Here is a 26,555-nt window from a genome sequence, read left to right on the forward strand (position 1 = left end):
GACTTCCACTTGTGCGATGTGGCCTTCTCCCCCATCCTATTCCCCTCCAGGTACCCTTGAAATTGGCTATGGGGTGGTTGGTGAAAACCCTATAACCTGTGAGGGAAGAGAAAGAGATTATTCCACCTGACAAGCTGAAATGCTTGTGCAGAGAGAACAACACTGAATTCCACCCTACGAAATTATTCAGGGAGTGAAACGAAAACTGAAAATTTGCTGGAAAATATATTTGTTTTCATAATGCAATAAGCAAACATAAACCTAATATACATCGGGACAGATAAAACAAAGTACTTTTCCATAGTTAAACTATGGAACTCGCAGTCACGGCCACCAACTTGTATTAAACAAATCCAAGGAAAATAAGGCTTTCAATGGTTACTAGTCCAAAGCAGCAATGCTTCTGGAAACCAGTTTCTGGAAACCACAGGAGGGAAAGATTGTTCTTGTGATCAGGTTGTGCTTGCGGGTTTCCCTTAGGCATTTGATCAACCACTGTGAAAACAGGATGCTGGACTAGATGGGTCATTGGCCTGATCCAGCACCCTCTTCTTATATTTGAATCTCTGTTATCTTCAACCTGCTCCCCTCTCCAGTAATTGAAGTGAGTGGTTCAACAATCAGGTGCTCAGTTAGAGGGGGGTTTTTTAGAACAGGAAGGAAAGGACTCTTCCGCTTTACCTCAGGAATGGGAAACTTGTGGCCCTCCAAGTTGCCCTGGACTCTCATCATACCAGACTAATAGCCAGGCTGGCTGGAGTTGAAGGACATTGGAGCCCAACAGTATCTAGAGCTCATATCATAGGTTCCCAACTCCATGGCAGGTACTGTACGTCCTATTTCAACACCTGAGGCAAAGCAAGAAGTTTCTGCTCTCCCCTGCTATTGCACTGTCCTCACTGAGGCCTCTCTTATCTGTGTTGCACAGCAGCAGCCACAAAGCAGCAGCAACAATGGTGGGTTCCAGCAGGATCTCATGGAGTGCACAAGATCTTGTGAGATTTCAGCAAGATCTCAAGGGAACTTGCTGGAACTGGTGCCACTTCTCCACCAGCAGTGAGGGTGGTGGGTCACCTGTGGGAGCCCTGCCTCTTGGGCTTCCATGCCTGAGGGAGCTGCCCCAGTCCACCTCATCCCTGCTTTTACTCAAAAGAGAGGAAAACATCAAGGCTCATTTCTCAGAGAGCCATTGAAAAAGAGGGAGGAGAAAAATGGTTCTAAATCTGGGGGAAAAGGTCTTCTGTGTGCTCTTTGACTTAAGGGATCTGGGATAAGTATAGACAGGACCATGGATGTTCCAATGGCAGTAGTGGCAGTCCAAAATGGATCTCCTTCTGCAATGTGGGAGACAGAAATCTGTTGTATCTTGCAGCCCCAGGAGGGCATTGCAGGCAGTGGTGTAGCTAGCTGCTTGGGTGCCCGGTGCAGTGCACGCGGCCTGCAGCCGAGGACAGAGCGAGCCCAGACAGGGCGCGCTGCGTGGAGCCTCTCCGCAGCCTTCCCCTCAGCTGTAGGGTAGCTGAGGCTGTAGGCAGACGCAAGCCCCGCGCTGCTCAAAAAAGCAGCGTGGAGCTTGTAGGCAGTCCGCCCGCTGCCTCTCCCTCAGGAGAGACATGTGGCTTAGGCACACTGCAGGCCCTGTGGTGTGGCACCCAGTGCCCCCTGCCTCACCTAGCTACCAGTGGCGTAGCAAGGGGGGTGCGGGAATTATTTTCTCCCAAAAAAGTGTCGTGAGCCCCCCCTTTTTTTTACAAAAAACAAACACATATTTTTGTCATTTTGGCACCCCCCTCAGTGATGACACCCAAGGTAGCCTGCACCCACTGCACCCCCCCTTCCTACGCCACTGATTGCAGGGGCCGTATGAGTGTAGTTTTAATTATTCCAAACCAGAAATTCCGTTATTTAGGAAGTTCTGTTTTGTTATTTTTATAGAGGGCGCTGTTTCAATGAAGTACAAGCTAGTGTTTACTAAACAGACAGCGGCTTAAGATGCAAAGGAGCAGGCAGGAGTGGAAAAGCCTACAAATGTAGAAGTGTTTAGATAGATAGATAGATAGATAGATAGATAGATAGACAGACAGACAGACAGACAGACAGACAGACAGATTATGAATTAAATGAAGGGAAAGCACTGTTTAAAGCCATGGAAGGCAACAATTCACTTTTGTTACCTAGCTGTTTCATGAGAGTATTGATAGAGTGACTGTTGAAGGCTGAATTTTCACTTTTTAAGCGTTGTATACAGGTGCTGATTGTGTTATGCACATTTAAAACAATGCCGGTACTATAATTACCTTTCTGCCTAGCCTTGTAATACTCATTTATCTGTTGCAGCAAATAGTCCCCAGGTGTGTGTTTTACAACAAGATTTAGCACAAGCCCACCACAGTATATTCCTTTGGTACTAATTTAAGGGTTTGTTTAAAAAAATCCAGATGTAAGCTAGATTTTTACAAGACCCCTGGCATCATACTTAAGCAACTCCAAAGACATTACACATGTAAACAAATCTCATCTCAAATTCTTTGGCTCTTGTGTTCCCTGTGTGGCAGACAGAGCCTCATTTTTGTTGTTAATGACTTGAGAAATCTGTGTTCAACACACACACACACAAATATTTATTTTTCTGTCACCCAAATACATTCACTGGATACATGTTTGTGAAAGTGGTGAACTCTGTCCAGTTTGATCATGTGGTCTGTATATTTTGTCACATCTTAAATGGTGGCAACTAGAGAAGTTTAAAAGGAGTGGGGAACCAAGAAAATAACTACACACTCTCCCCCCCCCATGCTGCTGGGTAGATGTTGGCTCTGATTCCTGTTAAGGGAAGGGAAATGAAGCTTCAGAGCTATCGGAAAGAAATAAAGCCATTCCCTTTGTGGAACAGGAAACTGGTCTGTGCAACAACTTATAATTCTCTTCATGAGAAAAATGAAAGGCAACCCTGTGGAAAGTAAAGCTGCTTTGTTCTGAGTCAACAAGCCCATGAATAACTGGGGATAATATGGAGGCAGCCAATACAGATATGGAGTTCAGGAGAAGCAAAATGGTCAGTTACAAAGCTTGCAGAACTGCAGAAGTATAGGCAAATCACTGGTGTGCCAGGAACTTGCTCAGAAGCTTGTGCTACACCAGGGCTAGCCAATGTGGCAACCTCCTGATGTTGTTGGACTACAATTCTCATCAGCCCCAGTCTGCATGGTCATTGGGCAGGATGATGGGACTTAACATTCAACAACATTGGATGGGCACCAAGTTGGCTAACCCTGCCTTTTACCCTTCACAGCCCAGGCTCCAGCTCCTCACAGCAGGCTGGAGTAAAAATCTTAAAGGGATAATTTTTGGGTCTGACAGCTGTTGTTTTGGCACCTTTCCTTTACTTCAGAGATGTGGAATCTGTTGTTGGACTGACTCCAACCCCTAACAGCCCCAGCCATTTTCAGGGATGGTGGTCCCTTAATTATGTCCTCTTTCTCCATAGTGTGTTTTCTGCACTGCTAAGCAGATCATGGGGACGCGGGTGGCGCTGTAGGTTAAACCACAGAGCCTAGGACTTTCCAATCAGAAGGTCGGCGGTTCGAATCCCTGCGACGGGGTGAGCTCCCGTTGCTCGGTCCCTGCTCCTGCCCACCTAGCAGTTCGAAACACGTCAAAGTGAAAGTAGATAAATAGGTACCACTCCGGCGGGAAGGTAAACGGTGTTTCCGTGCACTGCTCTGGTTCGCCAGAAGCGGCTTAGTCATGCTGGCCACATGACCCGGAAGCTGCACGCCAGCTCCCTCGGCCAATAAAGCAAGATGAGCGCCGCAACCCCAGAGTCGGCCACGACTGGACCTAATGGTCAGGGGTCCCTTTACCTTTTAAGCAGATCTTAGGGAAGTGGCTTGCATGATGGACCTTGAATGCTCAGGACAGGAGGCTGGGTTTAGGAGGAGCTGTATCTCAGGCCCCAGCTCAAGGGTTTCAGGTTCCAGGCCGCCAATTCCACTTGCTTCTCTGCTGGGGATGTAGGCAAGGCAGACTTGACCTGCTCCTTCGACTGCAATCCTGGCTGCTGCTCAAAACTGGCAAGTGCCCTATTTAGTAGTTCAAAGTGTAGTCAATGATTATGGGGAGGGGCAGCCAGGGCTGACCCAGGACGTTTTACCATCCTGGGCAAAACAGAAAATGCCACCCTGTGCATGGCCACCTACTCATCCACATGCTGCCTCACAGGCCGCATGAGGCAGTCCAGGAAGTAAAAGGAGATGGATGGTGGTGGCGGGTGGTGGATCTGCTGCCAGCAAGTGGATCCACCACCTGAGGCAGTTGACGTACTCCACCTAATGGATGGGCTGGCCCTGGGGGCAGCATCTGATCAGCAGATTCCATCCCTCCATCCACACACATGCATCACTGAATGCATTTCAAGCAGCTCAATAGGGCTTTAATATTTAAAAGATCCTGGCTTAGGGAAATTGGTTTAATTGCCTTTGTATGTCTTAGGGGACAGCTTCAAGGACCGATAGATAAATTTCAAGCATGCTTTGAGAATGTATCAAGGGAAAGTGTTTAGATTGCTCTTTTCATGAAAAGTGCTCGATAAAAAGCGGTGTTGGCGATAACCTCAACCAGGGAACCAATCTGCGCAGACATCTTTTTTGGGTGGGGCTCTGTGGTAGTTTACAGCTAGTTTTCATCCTCTTTTTTGTTGTGGTTATTTGCTTGCTTCTTTTGAGTTTCTTCCAAATTTATGAAGCTTCCATCTCACCCATGAGCGATTTGTACTTTTCAGAACTCCCATTGTTCCGCTGACACAGCCCATGACGAATGCCAAAGCCGTTCATTATCCATGCTTGTCAGCAAAAAAATAAAAAAATAAAAAAATCTGTGTACTGTTTTCCACATTCAATCTAAGGCAGTTTTCTGGGGTTAAATGTAGAGTTGTCAATTTACCAGAAAATACTATATTGGACCATTCTAACGCCTTCTGTAGCAGACTGATATAAAAGCATTCACCTGGTTTATACATCACATATGGAGATAGGCATTACCATCGGCTTAGGCCTGCATGTCAGGCTATGGTTGAAAAGTTATAATAATAATAATTTAATAATAATTTATTATTTATACCCCGCCCATCTGGCTGGGTTTCCCCAGCCACTCTGGGCGGCTTCCAACTGAATATTAAAAACAGTACAGCATCAAATTGTTCAACCAGAAAAGTTGGCAACCCTCATTTGAGTGAGTTTTGAGAAGGGATTTGAGGGAAGCAAGATGGAAATGGAGGTAGCAACACTTAGGGGTGATGGGACCTCAGGTATAAGGGGGAGCAAGGAAGTCATGGAGTATTTTTTACCACTGTGCTAACCTGCCCTACATCCCAGGGATCTGGGAAGAACATCCAGACAAAAGGTTACAGTTCCTAGGTCTGAATGAGCAATTTATATGTTGAGAATTATTTCCTGGTGTCAGGGGCATACCAACAGGTTAGGAAAACTGCCCCCCCCCCGGGTGCAGGACTGGGGTGAGGTGCAAAAAATCACCCCAGAAATCTGCCTCTAATCTTCTCTTTCTTTTTGTCTCTCCTTGACCTTACGGGAGATGGGCAAAAAAAAGGGGACCAAAAAAAATAAATGGTGTGGAAACTTCTATCTCATGGAGATTGCTAAGATAGGATGCTCTCCTCACCCCCCTTGCCCTCAAGGGTGTCCAACTGCCTGTGGAACAGTGGATCCATTGTTTGGAAAGGGGGAGCAGGGCAAGGGGCTGGTGGGGTGGGCCGCAGGCACAGCTACTCTCCCTGTGCCTCTGTGTCTGAGCGGCTGTTATGTACTGAGTTGAATAGGATCCAAAATGCAGCAGTCTTATTGGTCCTAGAACAATAGGATTCAGAATGCAGCCGTCTGATTGGTCCTAGAACAATAGGATCCAGAATGCAGCAGTCTGATTGGTCCACAGAGCCACCCAATCCAGCTCCAGGTGGAAGTGAATCCACAACCTGATTGGCCTACAGGAGAATTCCAGAATTAGCCAATCATGTGGGGCCCATTGTATAAATAATGTATATAAAGCAGACATTCTGGGGGAACTTCCATTCCTCCTCACCACTATGAGCTGAATAAAGAGCATGAAATCCACTCTCGACTCTGAGTATATTTCAGTGGCTGTGAGTGGGCACTGATCCCAGAGAGAGTTAAAGTTATTGCCGTGCAGGCGGCCATTGACAGTTACTGCTGCTGCTGTCTTCTTAAGAAAGGTCCCAGTCTCATTTGCAAGGGGAGGCAGGGAGAGGGAAAGAACAGTCAGAAAACCTGGAGAGGAGAAGGTTGGAGGCTGCATTCCAAGCAAAGTTGAAAACATGCAAGTTTTGTTGCTGTTGGCTCCTTGTTTTGCTGTTAAATCTGAGGAAGGGATATGGGTCCTTGCCAAGGGAGCAATGGACCCTCAGTGTGCCTCTACCTGGGGTACGGCAACAGAAATCAAATCAGCTGCTGCAGGTTGCAGTAAACCTTCAATATTATAAAGGATGAAGCTAGCAATGGACAGTCACATTTGCTGCAATATATTAAAAGAAACGATAAATCACATGAAGTCCGCCACAGAAGGTAATATATGGCCATTGTTGCTATGGAAATCCAGCAGCCAGTAGGAAACAGAGATTGTAAGCCACTCTTAACAATCAACGCTAATAATACTCCAAGAAGACCTCAAGCTGATTCCATCCCCCCTAACATCACCCTGTCACATGGTAATTGTATTTGCTTAAAGTTCTGAGCATATTAGAAAAACAAATTAAGTACAAGTAAAAAGTTTGGCCTTTTCGTCACTGTATAGAAAGCACAGGTGACATGCAATAATCTGTTTTAAAGAGAAGAAAGAAAGGGAAGGTTTTGGTAACTAAAACTAAGAAGTATTGCCATCATCAAAACTGTGTCTTGGCCCTGTAACCAGCTACAAAATCCCAAATTTTGTAGAGACCAGCTGAGGAGGGGAGTGCTGTCTGCCTGTGTATGCTGAGGTTTGTATCCAAAGTAATACTAAGTATTGTTCCATTAGTATAAGGAAACAACCTTGTCCAATGGAACTTTCCCCTTCTCCTCCCCCTAAATCTGTTTTGGGTCGTCCCCCTCCAACCCTCTGGAGCAAATTTAGGATGGAGAACATGAGGTCAGAGAACAGAGAACATCCTCATGTAAAGCTGCCCAGGTGCTGTGATCACAGAAGGGCCCATCTGCATGGCGGCTTTCCTTATTTTTGCACAGGTAAACCAGTTGCAAAGCTGGATTCTTCCTTTAGGCAAGATAGCCGTTCTTTATAAATTCCTCATATTATATCATGAAGTAGGCTGGGAGGAGTGCAAGGCACACATTCCCTTCTGTGTTGCAGAAATAGATCTCAATTCAAAAGTGCAGAGTAGCTTATCCGTGACTCTCCGCTCTTTCTGTTGTAGCACACAATATAATTGTGTTTGCTTCCTTGACAGTGTTGCCGTAGAAACATAATTACCCAAGGGACAACCAAAGAAGGACAACAGGGAGAGGAGAAAGTGCATAAGATAGTACACAGTAATAATACTGATTCAGATTAATCCGCACTTACCTTATTTAACATAAAAATTATGTATTTTCTTGCTTGTGAACAAGGCATACAGAGCTCCCACCTATCTGTATGTCTATCCGTTGTGTCCATGGCCAAGTGACTTGGGAAATCAACTGTTCTGGTCCAAGACATTTTGCTCCCTGAAGCTTACTGGCAGGGCCAGTGCAGGTAAGCAGACAGATTCTGGAAATTCTGATTTCTCGTAAGGAGGTGAAAGAGAATGCTTGCTCATTAGTAAGCAACTGCCCATTCTACCCACCATGTCCTGCTTCTCTTCCATCCTCTACTCAAAAAAAGACCGAAGGCAGGCTTGGGGTCAGCATAGGATTGATGCAACAGATGAGATGATTGTACAGTCTTGGTGTGTAGGCAAAATGTGCAGCCGCCACAGTAGGGGCAGAATGTGGGTGATTGCAAGGTACGTACCCTTTCTGGTAGATAAGGAAAAGCTGGCCAATGTATGGTGCTAAGCTCAATATCAATCTAGCACACAGCCTAGCCATCTGACATCAGTGACATTTTGGGGAGGAAAATGTCCTTGAAGTGTCATCAGCTTGCTGTTCCCAAAGAGCTGATTCATTCACTGAAATATGAGCTGCTTTGAATTTTTATCCTTCAACGTTTTCAAAGCGGGAGGAGGGGCATTTTTTCAGGGGAAAGTATACTAGTTTCTGGGGCAACTCTACCAGCCAGACTGTAGCATGCCTTCCATCCTCAGGGTCTCAATAGCAAATGGTTTCCCCAGCATGTTAAAACTAATTATGCTGTTCCCAGGGAGGCTCACCTGTAGCCTTCATTACATATCTATAGGTGCCAGGCAAAAACTTTAATCAGGCTTTCCTTCAGGCCTTTGGCAAATTAAACAACCCATGGCCTGTCGGGGAGAGGTTATTGTTTTTCTGTTATTATGTTATTTATTTTGTGTTTTTGTATTGTCAACTGCCCTGCGATCCTCAGATGAATCATAGAATTGGAAGGGACCCCGAGGGTCATCTACTCTAGCCCCCTGCAATGCGTGAATTTTGCCCATAGCCATTGCCAGGTGGACTTGAACCACCAGCCTTCTGCTTAATGGACACATTGTGCCAAGAGATGGAGATAGAAATATAATAATAATAATAATAATAATAATAATAATAATAATAATAATAGCTATTCCGCTTCTGGAAGTGCTGATTCCCAAAATAAGAAGTAATCAATACACGTGTATTGTTATAAGATTGTGGGGTTGGTTTGGATGATGCCCGTGGTTCCCAACCAAGCATATGGTTTTCTATTTGTCGGAGGGGAGTTTGTAGTAGAAAGAACTGCTAACTGGTCAGGCTAGTCTCTTTGTTAAGGTGATAGGCCTGGGCAAGTCTGTTAGGCATCCATTTACATGTCCAAAGAGTTGGTTTTTTTTAAAAAAAAAAAATTATTAACCGGCCAATCAAATCAAATTAAATCGCATCACATCACATAAATTCCGAATTACAAAGCCGAATTTTAAATTTTGTTGGGGGGACCCATATTTCAAGATCCGAAGGGGGATTCTGATCATCTTCTTGCTACTGCGTTAATGTCCAAATCAATCCAAATCAGTCCAAACAGAGTTCACAATTCTATCCAGTCTTATCTTGCTGTTTCCACATCACATCTTGTTCATATATTTTCTCTTTTTTCTTTATGATCTCTTCTGATAGTCTTCTTAAGCCGATAAACACCAATAATAATCCTGTGTGAATTTTCCGTTCTTCCAATCCTCAAATCGAGATGGTTTCCATATATCATCACCTTCATAGATAACATCGCTCTTTCCATCATTGATCTCGTAAAACTGTCACTCTTAAGTCCCTCTGAGGAGTTTCACCCACAATATATAAACAGCTCTATTTCTCTCTTTCTCCTCCCAGACTCAAGACCTCCGACAGAACTTCCCAATATGGCGACGGCATTTTTAACTGCGTCATTCCAAAGCTCTTATACATTCCATGCTCTTCTTAAAACATGCTTTGGTTCGAAAGTTTATCTCCACACAGCCTTAAATCCACAGCTTAAGTCCTTAAAATGACAATTCTGACTCGTGAGGGGAGGGGATTCTTGTTTAATCACATAAGGAAAGAAAGGAAAGTTTTTCCCCCTCCCCCATCAGTCATTTGCCATACCGTATCTTGGCGTATCTTCTCATGTTTTATTCTTGTCTTGTTTTATCAGAGATCTCTTCTGTTGGCAGTTTTTACTCCCCCTTCTTCCTTGAAATATGTGCATTCCTTCATCCAAATTGTTTCTTCTGAAGTTCTTGCAGCTAGTGGCGCGGATCAGGGACGGCGTCCAGGAGTGCCGGAATCCCACAGGAGGGCTTTGTGCCAGTGCCCCCATCCCCACAAATTCGGGGGTGGTATAGGGCACAGCAGGCAAGGGCAGTCCCCCCCACCATCCTGGGGGGGGAGGGGTAGGGAGGCTAATTACTCCCATCATAGCCTCCAAATTACCTTGTGTGGGTCGGAGAGACGTTATTGTCAGCCATCTTCCGATGCGCCCCCTAGTGGCCCCCCTACATGTCCAAAGAGTTGACCAAGAACAGATGTGTTGCCATAGAGACAGCAGGCTGGTGATACTCTTTCAGGAGGGGGCAATCCCCCTCCCCCCTTCCCTGTTTGAAGCCCTGTAATCTTATATTCAGGAGGCCAGGAGCTAGTGTTTGTTTAATCTGGTCTGGAGCTGAGGGCTGGAAAGAGACACAGAGAATGGATTTATTCTCTGTGCTGAATCCAAAACTATGGCTTTGGGGACTTCCCACTAGAAACCTAACAGGGAAGCAATATCTGTTGTAGTCCTAATGCTGTGAGTCCTCCCATCTTATGCTCAGATTGCATATATATGAAAATTAAATTTTATAACATATAGACACTGTAGACTCCAGTGATCTTCATTCCAAGGAAACCAAGCCTTTGGCAAAATGCAGGAAACCCTGAATTTTCTTGCCGCTCAGAGATTGGGGCATGCACAACAGTATGAAAACACATGCCCCATAGAGCAAGCGTGATATTGCAGTTTCTTGTATTGTTGCCCAGGTTTTCTTATCCCAACAACAAATGAAGAGAATGTAATGGCATCATAGTGCAATGTAGCCCATCAAGCTTGGTTATGCGATGACATCACTAAGTGAGTCTTAGATGCAGCCTTGCTACCCCAGTAACAGGCTCAATCAACACACAAGACGTAACCGGCTGTACTTTTGAATAAATAAGGTATACTATTCATTATATCAAATTGTAGATTTCAACTGAAGTTTCATAACCTTCAACAAAAAAAGCAGAAGACCCAGTAGATCAGTTCATTCTCTAGTCAGTGCATGCATAAGGTCCATACATTTATAAGTGTCTATTCCACCCATCTGTTCATAGAGTCCAATAATCCACATGAAGGGTTGTTACAGTTCCACAGAATCCTTTCGCAGAGTCTAAGACAAGGATTTCCGGAATATTAGCCTTGTTTCGCCATCGTAGTCTTCATCAGTAGAACAGGCTCATATGTAATATTACAGGATGTTACAGTATAGTAGTGGTTGCAATGAATAGTATACCTTATTTATTCAAAAGTACAGCTGGTTACGTCTTGTGTGTTTATTGAGTATATTTTACATAACCACAGGTTTGTTGTTGTTGTTTTGCCCCAGTAACAGGGACATCCCTGTTATTGCCAAGTTGTACTGTAGCAGTTTTGTTGTAATGCAGAATAGCAAGATAGGCAATGTTGGCCTGGGCAGCAGAAATGTGTTCCTGTCCCAGAAAGTTTTCTGTTTTTAGGAGGGAGGAAAATGTAGTGATGGATGAGCAGTTCTCTTCAGCCATATCCCTGACTGGGATGACAATTACATGTGCCTTAAGAGAACACTCAGGAAAAGAAATAGCCTATTTTTTCAAATGAAGAAGAAAGAAATATTCTTGAGAACATCAGAAATATGACAGGGTATGACTTACTAGTAGCCCTATTATGTTAGTCAGATGAAAGTTTTTAGAAGAAGAAAGTGCTCATTGAGCTCTTGATGGTTGACAGAATGGCTATAAGTCATGAAAGGGATACATCCTCTGTAAAAGAATAGCTATTTATAAGCATGGGATATGGCATTGTATGATTTAACTAACCTAAATCATTAAGGTGAGAAAAGGAAGGCAAAAGAAAAATCATGTTAGTGAGAAACTATCCATTTTTATAATAGAACTCTAGGATTTAAGACAGCAAACACCTTTTGCATTATTAGGAGTATGATAAAGTATAGCATGGTTGTCTAGGTTTTTTAAAAATCATGTTTTAAAATGTTTTAAAATATAGAGTATCTATCTGATTAATTATAGAATTCTTAAAGGTAAAATTTGGATGATAGAAAGCTGAATCAATGAGCAAAGCTATATTTAGATAAATGTAGACAAAGTACTGTAAGTATAGATACTTATGGGGAAACTACATTGCCTAGTTTTTAGAATTGTTTCTTGGTACGCATAGTTATGTGTGTACAAATTCTTTTCCTCAGTGAATTTCTGATTTCGCACTACTGTTTGTGGGGAGCAGGGATAAAGCCATGCACTGATTTTACAAGTGATGAACAATTCATTCAGCAGTCAGCACCAATGTTTCAAGTTGGAAGGGGCTTCAGCTCCCTGCCCGCCATATTGGAGCAAGTGAGCAACCAAGGAATAAACTTGTGAGGATCTTCCCTATAGCAGAGTGAGAGGGGCTTTGAGCAACTTCCCCCTCCTCTTACTGGGGGACTTTGGCCCAATCCTGTTGGGTTGCCTAGCTCTTGCTTAAGGAAGACAGGATCAGATTAGCCATTGTTCCGACATCAGGATGGGCAGAACATGGAAATACATTCATTGGAGGCATACCTCAGCTCAAGGCAGGATGGACCAGCACATATGTTTAGAAGTTAAAAGAGGTCTTTGATCAAAAGAGTGACAAATCCATTTTCCAGCACAGACTTTTCCTTCACTACTGTATTGCTTTGGTTGTAAAAGGTAAAGGTAAAGGGACCCCTGACCATTAGGTCCAGTTGTGGCCGACTCTGGGGTTGCGGCGCTCATCTCGCTTTATTGGCCGAGGAAGCGGGCGTACAGCTTCCAGGTCATGTGGCCAGCATGACTAAGCCGCTTCTGGCGAACCAGAGCAGCGCACAGAAACGCCATTTACCTTCCCGCCGGAGCGGTACCTATTTATCTACTTGCACTTTGACGTGCTTTCGAACTGCTAGGTTGGCAGGAGCAGGGACCGAGCAATGGGATCTCACCCCGTTGCGGGGATTCAAACCGCCGGCCTTCTGATCGGCAAGTCCTAGGATCTGTGGTTTAACCTGCAGCGCCACCCGCATCTTAATTCTTAAATTTGTTGATTTGAAATGAGCTTTTTTCTCCCCCTTCAAAAGACCTACATCCGCCCTCAAGCATTTTGAGGGCCCCAAAACTTGAGAGACTAGCCTGATTATTGATTGATACAGCTTTGCTTGATTCCTTGGTGGAGGTTTGTGTGTTATATGTGGTGACTCATTATCGCCCTGAATAAGAAAGCAGTGCTGGAGAGGAATGTCTCTTGAAGAAATGATGCCAGTTTCTGTGTTTAAAATAAAAATAAAAATGCCTATGAAGCCGCTACCGTTCTCCTCTCACTCCAGTGTCTCTTGTTATATTTCAGTTTTCACTACTTTTTTCATCATTCTAAACCTTAAAGCCACAGGAGCCCACGTTTCATTTCAGTGTCTGCAATGCTATAGCTTTCACTCAAGGGAGCAAAACGCCTGTTATTTGAAAACAGACTTGTCTTGTGTGTCCTCATCCCCTTCTGAAATGAGCAGCTTCAAAGAGCTTGCTAAGAGTGTGGCAGCTACTCTGACTGAGACCAAAAAGAATAAAAGAAAAATCTTGTTGGCTCTAGGCATTGCAGGATCTTTAAAAGCAAGGAATATTTCCAAGCTCATCTAAAGTAATGAAAGAGAAATGGGGCGGAAATGCAAATTATTTTTTCCCAACTGTTTCTCTTCCTGTGAGTTGCATTACTGTAAGCTCCGGCACCAGAGAATAAATGGTCCTAATAGCGTTTCCAGCAGAGAGAGAAAATCACAAGCACACCTCTCTTTTCACGCTGACTCAAACACCATAAAATTGTCATTATTTGGGACCTGGGAATGTCACAGTTTTTCATTCTTCTCTGTTGTAAACATGGCAGAGAAAACAGTCCTGTTCTCCAGCTCCACTGTGAAGGACTGGGGGGGGGGGGGCAGGAATCTGCTATATCCTAAGCCCACTTAGCGCAGGAGAGAAGGGGGAAATGCACAACTCATAAAACTCCCCAACAGTGCAAAAACAGCAGCCACGCTTCCGGCATCTATGAAAACACAACCAATGCCCACCAATCAATGGCTGTGCTGGTGCCAAGACCCGCAGACCAGCCACACACATGGAGGGAGCGAATGCAGTCTCATGGGGACATAAGCCCATGACATCTTCCTACAGCACAACACAAATGACACCACTGCATAATGTACTGCAGGTGGGATACTCAGCAGGGCCTCCCTGGCAGATCTAAACTTCATGTTTAGAGCCAGTGTGGTGGAGTGGTTGGGAGCGGTAGACTCGTAATCTGGTGAACCGGGTTCGCTTCCCCGCTCCTCCACATGCAGCTTCTGGGTGACCTTGGGCTAGTCACAATTCTCTGAAGCCTCTCAGCCCCACTCACCTCACAGAGTGTTTGTTGTGGAGGAGTACGGGAAAGGAGATTGTTAGCCGCTTTGAGACTCCTTAGGGTAATGATAAAGCGGGATATCAAATCCAAACTCTTCCTCCTTCTTCTTCATGTATGCAGGTCCCAAAACCATTCACCACTTTATAAAGTATTGAGTTCAGTCTAGAAATGTACTGGTAGCCCATGCAGGTCTGTAAGCACAGGTGTATTGTGGCTCTGGGCAGGAGCGCCACTCAAAAGGCAATCCGCTGCATTCTGCGGTAGCTGTGCTTTCTGAGTCATCCTCAAGGGCCACTGCACACTGAGAGACTAGGGACACGGGCGGTGCTGTGGTCCAAACCACCGAGTCTCATGGGCTTGCCGATTGGAAGGTCGGCAGTTCAAATCTGTGTGACGGGGTGAGCTCCTGTTACTTCGTCCCAGCTCCTGCCAACTTAGCAATTTGAAAGCATACCAGTGCGGGTAGATAAATAGGTACCGCTGCGGCAGGAAGGTAAATGGCGTTTCTGTTGCCTTGAATAGCAACCAGTGACATCCATCCACACATTTTGAGCACATATTAACTGGTTTTCAACAGTGCACTCAACTTTCCCCCTTCTTTTCTATTTGGTTGCTTATGTATTTTAGCCTGTAACGCTCAAACTGTTTAAGGGGATAAATTTATTCTAAAGCAGAACATTCAGCATTTCAACACCAGACTCAGGAAGCTGTATGTGGTCATTCTTCTACAGTGGTACCTGCTTCCGAAACATTTGAAAACTGAGGCGTGGCTTCCCATTGGTTGCAAGAGCTTCTTGCACTCAGTGGAAGCCGTGTCACACGTTCGGGTTTCGAAAAACATTTGAAAATGGAAGCATTTACTTCCAGGTTTTCAGCGTTTGAGAACTGAAATGTACGACAGTGGAGGTGTTCGGGAACCGAGGTTCCACTGTATCTGCAAATGTCTGAAATGTTTTCTTTTCAAGGAAAAAAGAAAGAAAGGTATTTTGAATCACTGATCATTTTGAAGGGCTTGCATTATGCAAAACTATTGATACCTTCTGCCTGTTGAGAAGGCCTGTTGGAAGCATCCAGACTTAACAGTTTCTTTTCTAACAAGGTGCAGCATAGAAAGCAAAAATTGTTATTCTACTGTGAATCATTGCTCAATTCCACAATGATTGCTATACTGTACAGGGTAAAACTACAAAGATTCACTTCAGTTTAAGGCAATTTGAATTCCTTGAACTAGATTTGCAAGGTCAGTTTAGCATTTCATAGAGGGATGCCTTCCAATTAACTTTTGATAATGAAAGAATTTTCATGTGGTACCTTTTTTATAGCCCAACTGTGGAAGAATAAATGGACAATAACCTATTTGCCGAAAAGCTGTTGCAGGAACTGATCTAGTGCTTTCGAATTTTAGTTAAAATTTGGGTGAAAGCAGGAAGAGGAAAACTCCAGGTCCCTCTTCAAATTACTTTTTTTTTTAATGGTAAGCTTACAAAATGTGACAGGCAACTGTGAAGATGAAAGCAAAATTCTAAGTGGAATGGAGAACGAACAAAAATATAGGAATGAAATAAAATCAACTAGATATTCTTTCAGAATTAAAATGAATATGTTGGGGCAGTATTGGTTGACCTCTACCAGTTTATGTTATAAATAAAAAATAAATAAATCTGAATTCAACACTGGTAAAAATGTTCATTGTTGCTTTGCTACCAGAGAAGCAACATTCTCTACCCAAATAAAGACTCTCCTCCCTGAAAGAGAGGGGAGTGGTTGTGTGCGGGAGCCCGAGCACCGCCCAGCAGGGGGGCATTTGCCCCCTGCCTCCAGCTCACCTGGCTGGTGCTCACGCCCTCCTCCTGTGGCCATCCAACCAGGTGCCACGGAGGGGGCGTGTTCAGCAGCCTTTTGCTGCAGCACTAGCCTCTCCCTGGCCTCATTCCTCATCGTCGTCCCGTGGCGAGTCAGTTATTCTCTACCCAAATAACTGCATGAAACAAGACAGAAAATGGCTTTGAGATATAATGGCTTCAGGACATAGTCCGAGGGCTCATGGTGCAGCCACTTTGCTGAATCTAAACAGGTCTGGGCTTGTTGGGCACCTGCATAGAGACCGCCCTTGAGTTCCATGATGGAAGAAAGACAGGCTATATATGTACATTATAAATAGTTTGTACTATAGCATCCTATAACCCCATTTCCAGATGAAGCAAAGGTTGTTCTTCAACAGTAACATTATCTTGAGGCAGTGAAATCCTTGTTAAGTACAGTGGTACCTCGGGTTACAGACAGTTCAGGTTACAGGCGCTTCAGGTTACAGACTCCGCTAACCCAGAAATAGTACCTCGGGTTAAGAACTTTGCTTCAGGATGAGAACAGAAATCACGCAGCGGCAGCAGGAGGCCCCATTAGCTAAAGTGGTACCTCAGGTTAAGAACAGTTTCAGGTTAAGAATGGACCTCCAGAATGAATTAAGTTCTTATCCTGAGGTACCATTGTATAAATAAGAAGTTAGTCTTGTTAGTCAGTTTGGTTAGAAAGAAGCAAAAAAAATTCTCTTATAGAAGCTGCACAGCTCCTGTGCTTTCAACCATCTGCCAGGGTTTTTTGGGGGGAGGGGTGTTTAGTGGATCAAAAGTATTTCAGAAGAGAGGAGTCCTACTGTTAGATACCATGGAAGGTTAAACTGCAAGAGCAGTCCATTTTACAAACATTTGTTCTGGCTACTTCTTAAAATTCTCATACTAGCGAGAAATAATATGAAAAATGGCCTCTACAATCTTTGAAGCTAATAAAATGGCTGCTTGGCATGTGATGTGACAAACCCCTTATGTTCTCATCTCCGTTAGTCTGAACTTCACTGGTATTCTCCACTGAATTATCAACCACTACAATCTGAAGCAGTGAGTTCAGAAATATATGTGCACAAACAGAGAGAGAGAAAAATGGTCTCAAATTCAACCTGGCTAATGAATGTGCTGCAGGGACCTTAGATAAAGAGCAGTATAGTTACTCATCATTACCCATGTTTAATGGTCGAGCTATGCCAGACTTAGAGAAAACCACTTTGTATAATAGGGCAGCTCGCAATAAGGAAAACAGCCCATTGGCTGAACAGATGATGAGCATCTAAACCTTGATCTGGAGAGGAGATGATTGCATTCACATTGGGAAGAAACAATCCTGTAATTTGTCAGTGCAGAACATTAAGCTAGGCAGAGAGCAGTGGAAATGTTCCAATGCTTTCATCAGCATCCTCGTCAACATAAGGCTCCTCAAAGGCTTCTGAGTTCCTCATGTTCATTCTTGCATATTAAAAGGCTGCAGAAGCGAGTCATCATTTGGACAATACACTGTAGGTCCCTGGTTTCACAGCCCGAGCAAAAGAAGGTCTATCGCTTTGTACGCACTTAAATCTCTAGAGGGATTAAAGGGATCTGCTGTTTGACAAAAGAAACATACTGTGATAGCTGATGGTTTTCTACTAGAATGCACTTTTGGGGCATGTCTCTTTGTTTTGGTTTCCCCTTTATGAAGAGAATAGCCAAGGAGGAATAAAAAATCCCAAAGCTATCACGAGGCAAATTGGTGCCTCTGACAAACTGAGTGACAGATACCACTAGGCTTTGAATACATGACAGATTGTATCCTATGGGGCCACTCAGCTGGTAGTAAGGCTTTCATCACCAGTAGGGGCAGGGGAGCAATTTTTGACAATTCCTCCTCACTCGGTTGCATCCCTCCCACCCTCATAATCTGCTCAAGAGGTTTAGAAAACCCTGCAGAGTTACTTTTCTCTTTAGGTTTTGCCTCTTGGAAGAAGATACTGCACCGTTATAGAAATAGAAGAGAATAGAAATTCTTTATTGTCACTGTATCACTTGTTTACAGTGAGATTAACTTTCCATCAAAGTTATTTACTGCATATCTTTTGCTTTTCCACTGAAACACTGGCAAGTCCATTTTGAAGAGGGAGTGGTAAAATGTGAGGGGGGGGGGAGAGAAATGGTGGCAAAATGGAATTTAAATTAAAATATTAAAAATGGACAATTAGGTTGTGTTCATTGTGATAATACCTGGCTTTCCCTTTCTGCTGGAACACATGCAGACAGTTCAATGGAGTATATAGTGAACTGGAGGTCTGTGTACACTGCTGTATTCCCATTCAGCCCTCCTCCAGCTGAAAAACTAAGTTGTTTTTGTCTCATAGCTCAAGTAAATTGATTGAATAGAAGCAGAAGGCTGGGTAGGGATTATAGCATTGTATTTGACTGATAAGCCAATGTCAGGTTGTTGGCCAGACAGCCATAACCTTTTCACTGAGGTAGCTATGACTGTTCACAGAAAACAAACATAACAGCTTCAATTCAGATTCTGTTGCCCTAGAACATGGGTAGGCAAACTAAGGCCCGGGGGCCGGATCTGGCCCAATCGCCTTCTCAATCTGGCCTGCAGACAGTCCGGGAATCAGCGTGTTTTTACATGAGTAGAATGTGTGCTTTTGTTTAAAATGCATCTCTGGGTTATTTGTGGGGCATAGGAATTCGTTCTTTTTTCTTTTCTATCCAAAATATAGTCTGGCCCCCCACAAGGTCTGAGGGACAGTGGACCGGCCCCCTGCTGAAAAAGTTTGCTCACCTCTGCCCTAGAATAACTGGCCTGTACCGAAGAAATGGGGAACCCTAGACCTGTGGTGTTTGACTGGGTAAAGTGGAATGGCTTGCCTTAATGTTTCACTTTGTTACAATTGTCATTTAATGCTGATTCACTATTGTACTTTTTACAAATCAGATTACAATGTATCTATATTATATTCCATCTGGTAGCATATAATATTTATTGAAGTGGACATGATACAGTTTTGAGGCCCACTCTTTCTTCTGCAAGTGCATCCTTGCGAGCATTTCTGATATTTCACCACAACTTCTGAACCAAGAAAGAGATGGTAAAGCTAGAATACCAAAACTCCCATTTTTTTGTATTAATATATACCAGCAAACATTTTATCAGTTGAGATAAGAGTTTTATCTAAGAGACAAGAGTTAATTTTCTTTTGAGGGCAAAACAAAACAAAACCCACAGGCAATAAAAGAAGTTTAAAAATCCCAAGTCAATCACAACGTAATGAGCCTTTTCTTTAGTTAAACGTGGCTAAACAAGCAAATAGCACGATCCACACAAAATAATACCAGTTTGACATAAATTACAGAGTACTTATGCTTAAAGATCAAAATGTACACAAATCTTTATTTAATCACAAGACAAATGAGTCATGCGTGTAGCAAATTAGTCATGACTGAACAACTGGTTATAGAATAATTACAATTCATGATTAGAAATAATGATATTACCATAATTTAAATTGCTCTGGAAAGGACATTTGCTCACATAATTTATGGGATGGAAACTTGATTGAAGGGAGAGTTCCTCTCTACGGTTCTCGAGAAAGAAGTTCTATTTATTTCAATCACTTGTTCTGCCAAAGAAATTACGGTAGAAAACGTGATAAATTGTAGCTAACGTACAAAACCATTTTATAAAACCACTGTAAGCTATCTTTCAGTTAAAAGATTTTTGTCTCATGTTTACTGTGTTATATACATGCCAAGAGTATTTCCCACTATACATGCTTCTGTATATCCATTGTTTCTTTACAAAAACACAACAGCTGTTTGGGGCTGTTAGAAGATGGTGCTCTTTAGTCTAAACTGCATTGTACAAATGCAAATACAGTCATGAGTGAGTAGCCAGCTGCAAAACTCCAGAATCTGTGGATCAGGGCCACAGCAATGTATCTGTAGCATTTCCAATCCCACATGCAATATATTAAATCTACATTGCAGCTGGGAAGGGAAGGAGTTTGATTTTCTTTGCATTTGGTATGTCCCGCAGAGGACCCTAAGGTCCATGAATAATAATAGCTTAAAGGTACCAGGCCTTAAGGAAGTCAGACTATCCTCCACCAGGGCCTGGGCCTTTTTAGTGATGGCTCTGACCTGGTGGAATGCTCTGTCCCACGAGACTAGGGCCCTGCAGGAATTGATTTCCTTCTGCAGGGCCTGTAAGACAGAGCTATTCCATCTGGCCTTCAATTTGAATTAGCCCGATCCTCTATTCCCTTTTCCCTTTCCTCTTCTATGAAGAAACCCTTTCTGGGACCCCACATTTAAATTCTTCCCTGGTCTCCTTGCTGGCCCTAGTAGGACCAACTAGGCCAGTTAGCCCTGGTGATCATTTTATGTCTACTGACTGGGTGTTCTCACCCCCCAAATAATGACCCCTAAATTTTTGAATTTTATTGATATTGATGCTGCATTTTATGTTGTATTTTATGCTGTTTTATGCTGCTTTTAAGTCGCATTTTCATCAACGTTTTATATTTGCTGTTAGCCGCCCTGAGCCCGGTTTTGAAACTGGGAAGGGTGGGTTATAAATAAAAAAATATTATTATTATTTATTATTATTTTAAGGAGTAACTGCCTTATTCACATTTCTCAAACAAAACACAATTATCCTTCAAAATTCACAGTTCTCCACATTTTGTGATGTAGTTCTCCAACCAAGCAATGCATATAAAATGCATATACTAAGCGGAAACCTGCAGGAAAATGCACACATTAGTAAAAACATAACATCCAAAAATTAATTATATTAGGGGGAATGGCTTGCAAAAAAATGTTTATATCAATCAAAACTGTATATAAAAATGTTTATATTGGGAGAAAATCACATTTGAAATGCTAATAAACTATCATGGATTCATTCTTCAATTATATTTGCCTTTAATGATATTTGTCATGATTCCTTCTGTAGAGGGGAAACATATTTTTCTCTAAATTAAAAGAACAAAGGATTCCAAAAAACAGACAAAATATGATTATTTCATTTGAGCCAGAGCACATCAGAGCACAGCAGAACATATTTGCAATGCATGGCTCAATCCTGAAAATGTGAAGTAATAATCTCTGCTCAAGTGCAGAGTACATCACACCAGACTAATCATAATCAGCCTCTATTACTTCTGACAATATATTCCAGGTTTAGGGAAGGATGTGGAGTCAGATACTGACAGGCATCGAGCTCAAACTTTTCAATTTAGTAATTCACTGACAAACTCACAAAAAAACCAAGCTGGATATAACAGAGATAGCAGTCGCCTTCATTCAGTACAGTGGTACCTTGGGTTAAGAACTTAATTCATTCTGGAGGTCCGTTCTTAACCTGAAACTGTTCTTAACCTGAGGTACCACTTTAGATAATGGGGCCTCCCGCTGCCGCCGCACAATTTCTGTTCTCATCGTGAAGCAAAGTTCTTAACCGGAGGTACTATTTCTGGGATAGCAGAGTCTGTAACCTGAAGTGTCTGTGGAAGGATGTGTGGATCCAGAATTGGCTTCCATAGTCACTTACGGACTCACTGTTAAAACCGTGTTTATGGAAGACCATCTTACTCGGCTGCAAGTGATCGCCAAAGAAGAAGAACTGCTTAACTGCTAGAATTATCTTGCTTAGTTCTGTGGTAAATACAGCCACAAAACTGCTACAACATGTGTACAGTTCTTTTTCTGACCTAAGATAAAATTATGTACTTTCTCCATCTCTCTCATTCTCTATATGTATTTATTTATGTATGTGTGTGCATTTGTATGTATGAGTATGACAAGCAGAGTTGAATACACAACTGTGTTTATTACTGTGAAAGAAGCCCTCTCTGCAGCATTTATACACTTTGCTTTCGAGTTCATTTTCAGTAACTGATGAGACACTTCAGAGCCAAAGAAAACATCTGCTTTTGCCTTTTTAAAATTCATAACGTTTTAATTTTAATCAGCCTATTTTGGAAGGAAAAGGCAGGGAAAGCAATATAACCCAAAAAGTGCCTTTACAAATCTCTTCCCAAATTGCTTTATAGATTGGTTTAACTTTATGACACAATTTCATTGTGCTGCTAAGTTGACATACAACCATCTGTAGCACAAAGCTGCTGATTCCAGTTCAGGTGGGGATATTATTTATATTAGCATATTAGGGTGCCTGACAAGCATACATGCGCCTCTGTGTCTTTTAAATGAATTCCTTGGATGGGGCATGGCAAAGGTCAAAACACAGTAGCATAGACATTGGGTCAAGTGCTGTGAAATCTGGAAGGGTAGACTGAGAACAGGGCTTACAGACATGGCTCCACAGCTACTGAGACCATTCCCATCTATTTCAGCTTGGGCCTATAGCAAATTGAGCCCTTTACCAATCAGCTGAAATAATTCATTGTAATAAAACAGCTTGGGAATCACAAACAGAAAAATTATAATTACACTTTTACTGAGCAAGCCACTCTTTAAAATACATCAAACAAACTTTCTATACTTATGTATATGTAGCAAAAATTATTTATTATAATTGCATATTATAATTACATGAATACTTAGCAAAAATATATAATTTTTATCATAGTTCTATACTGCCCTTCCTCTGAGGATCACAAGTAGTTTACAATATAAAAAGACAAAAATACATAACATAGTAACAAACAAAAACAGTAACCCCCCCCCCACCAGCCACAATTTAAAGGGCCATAGATGTTTAATTAGCCAAAGGCTGGGAGAAGAGGAATGTTTTTGCCTGGAACCTAAAATAGATGTCTAATGGCTGTGATGTTGCTTATGTATCTAAAACTGCAATCCTTTGCAACAAAAAAGAGGTTCAGCACCCACAGTTTGAAGGGGAAAAGTTGCAGTTTGGTATTAGCAGCAAACTGGGGAAATGGCCGGAGCCATGGCTGATGTCTGTTTGAATCCACAGCTGCAGCTTTGGGAGAAGCAAAACCATCTTCATCATAGGCTCAGGTTGTAGATATGTGTAAATAAGCTATGTTATCATAAAGACACCACAGTCTCCACTGTGCCTCATTTCCAAAAGGAATCACAAATCTTGGATCACATGCTTGGACCAAAGGAATCTCGCACTGCTCAGAGATTAGGGTGGTGTGCAACACTATCATCCAGTTAGTTGCACTAGATGGTAGGGGAATCAGGAAACAATCAGACATATACAAGGAAGCAGTTTTGAGCAGCACGTCTTCTGTAATGCCTAGACCTGCTGCTGGAGATTTATGTCACTCTTGGCTCAAATCCCTTGGGGAATATAAGAACCAGGGACTTGCTATGTTCTCTCCAAGTCACAATTATATTACCAAAGAGACAAGGTGATTTGGAATATTAATTCATGACTGAATCCGATTGCAGATGGGATTACCCCTCTGAAGTAGAGTTGAGGATGATTAAAATAAGCTTCCAGAACTTTAAAGACTGGCGTAGACCACTGTTTGATTGTGTTGGTATTAAAAGCAACTTCTCCCTTCCTCCCCAGTCAGATCACATCTCCAGAAATGCATTCATTATTTTCCCATCCCCACCTCCAACATTTTCCATGCCCCACTTCAATATAAATATTCTTAGAAAGTCTTACAGATGCCAAATAATACCTGTTCTGCCTTTGTAAGAAATCAATCTTTTAGTGTGGCAGCACCTACTGTATACTTTGGAACTCTCTGCCTATTGACATTATCAGGTCCAGACACATCCCCAGCTTTGTATTTGAACCTTCAAGGGGATGTGACTCCAATCAGCACAAGAGAGCCACAAGTTCCCAGATCAGGTTGGTTTGCCACCATTAACATTTCCATCTTGTTTGACTGAATTTTAGGTTTGTTCATTCTTTGCATATGTGTCTTTGCGTTACAGTATGTCTTTAAAATATGTTATTCCCAAAAGTAACAATAACAGCCTGCTGTTGCTTTTCAAAAATTAGAAAGACTTTGAAAACGTCATTGTGGAAAAATAGATAGTTATAAGATTATGAAGTCTTTTGTAAAACATACTTTGTGAAGCATCCCTTTCCAGTTTCTAGGGATGCTAAATTCCTTTGAAGAATCTTGTTAAAATGCACAGCATCCTTCTAATCTGATCTTATTGTTTCAGCTCTTCCGGCTTCTAATTATTAGCTAACGATTCTTTCTAGCTGACCTTTCCAAATGTCAGTGCCCCAAGCAGAGAGCAGAGAAAGGGGTTATCATGCTTGCTTATGCACTGAGCCATGGAATCTTAGGTCTAGAAGGCCAGCAAGCCCCCCTTTCCCAGGATATCATTCTCCATAGTCCACACATCCAAAACCCAGAAAGTTACTCACACAACACAGACTCTGTTCTCTAAATGATGCAATGCGGCGATACACTTCCTGGCTGTAAAAATCAGTAGATGTAAAACAGGGATGGTGGCATAGAATAGAATGTTTTTATTTATGTAAAAATATAAACATATATTGTTGTTTAGTCATTTTGTCATGTCCAACTCTTCGTGACCCCATGGACCAGAGCACGCCAGGCACTCCTCTCTTCCACCACCTCCTGCAGTTTGGTCAAACTCATGTTTGTAGCTTCGAGAACACTGTCCAACCATCTCATCCTCTGTCGTCCCCTTCTCCGTGAGCCCTCCATCGTTCCCAACATCAGGGTCTTTTCCAGGGAGTCTTCTCTTCTCATGAGGTCGCCAAAGTACTGGAGCCTCAGCTTCAGGATCTGTCCTTCCAGTGAGCACTCAGGGCTGATTTCCTTAAGAATGGATAGGTTTGATCTTCTTGCAGTCCATGGGACTCTCAACAAAACAACAGGCATATAAACATAGATAAAACTACAGAATATAAAATCAACCACAACATTGCAAAACTGCAGAGGCCTACCCAAACAGATGAGGACGTGGAACTGATTGTATAGGTATTTGATGATATAAAATGTATTGTACATCTGTAGAAGTGGAATATAGGTAGCCAGGTCCAAAACAACTGCACCTCCTCAATATTTTAGAAATAAGGGGAAAGAAGAAGAAAGAGAGAGAGATGAAAAATGCAATGAATAAATAGGACAAGAACCAGATTGTGGTATGAGATGAGGCAAACAACTGATTGTGGAACATAAAATGAGAGCCAAAAAACCCCAGACCTGCTGCCAAACCTTTAGCATTATAATTCAGAGCTAAAAATAGTAATACATAATCCAGTTTATTAATTAATATGCTCCAGATCTCTGTGTTTTTTTTCTTAATAGCAGCTAGATCATAGCCAAATAAGGTGAAGCTGTTTTTCCTGTTATTTTCATACGCAGATAGAATTAAGTATGGCAAGAGAGTAAGGGCTTATGTCCACCTAACTTTCACCCCACCCTTTCCAGCAGAGGCAAAATGTGGGGGGCCCAAAGGGTGCACATTTTTGAGGGGGCACAGTCAGACACACCCACAACAGGCACAGAGCCTTTGCAGCTGAGGCGCAGCAGCAGGTGGGTTAGTCTAATGGGCAGGTAGATGGAGGCAGGAGGCAAGAAGTCTGTTGGAGATGGACTCCATTTGCCTTCCACACAGGCTCCATGTGCACCCTCTGGCACGTGCCCCCATCCCAGCAGCCCAGTCCACCTGGGGAGCACAACACTTGCCCTGCCCGGGCACTAGCAACCCATGCTATGCCACTGCTTTCCAGGCACAGGTATGCACTTTAAGGCTCCATTTTTCTTCGCAATTGAGCCATCCCCACGAAAACCCACTCTGAATCGCAACAGATGGCAATTCAGATTTTCCGCAGGAGGCCATTTGTTCTGGTTCCATGGCAAAGAGTGGGTTTTCACAGGGAAAGCTCCAGAGAGAGAAAAAAAGAGTGCTGAGACACAGAGCTTTTAAGCACAGACCATGCCTAGACAGTACGAAGGAAAACTTAGGTGTGGGTAAGTCCTCAGGGCCTCTTAGTACAGCTACCCTACACAGAGATAACCTCGTGTGCGGAGGTTGTAATGTGTGAAGCAGCCCTAAATTATAGATAAGCTGCACCCTTTATCTGAGCAAACAATCTAATGAAATGCTTCTCAGGTATTCACAGTGCCCTTGGAAATATATTCTTTGTTGAGATGCAATTACAGATCAATTGCACAAAGTCAGAAAAATGCACCAAATGTGTCTCAAAAAGCAGCACTGTATAAACAGGGAGCTGTCAGGCAGCCTCATACATTTCACTGTAATAGTGATATAAAATAAAACTGCAGAGCATCTCTTAATAGAATCTTCCAATTCCTCAAAAAGCCTTAAATGGCTGAGAATAGTTGTTTATATAGGACATTATGGCAGACTGAGAGAATTTCAAACGGGATGAGGAGAAGAAAGGGAGAGCAACTGAGACAAAAATACAAAAGATCAAGGATATAACCATCGCAAGAAGGAAATCTGGGT

This window comes from Podarcis erhardii (genome assembly GCF_964252035.2).
Source record: "Podarcis erhardii genome assembly, chromosome: 1".
NCBI classification, from domain to species: Eukaryota; Metazoa; Chordata; class Lepidosauria; order Squamata; family Lacertidae; genus Podarcis; species Podarcis erhardii.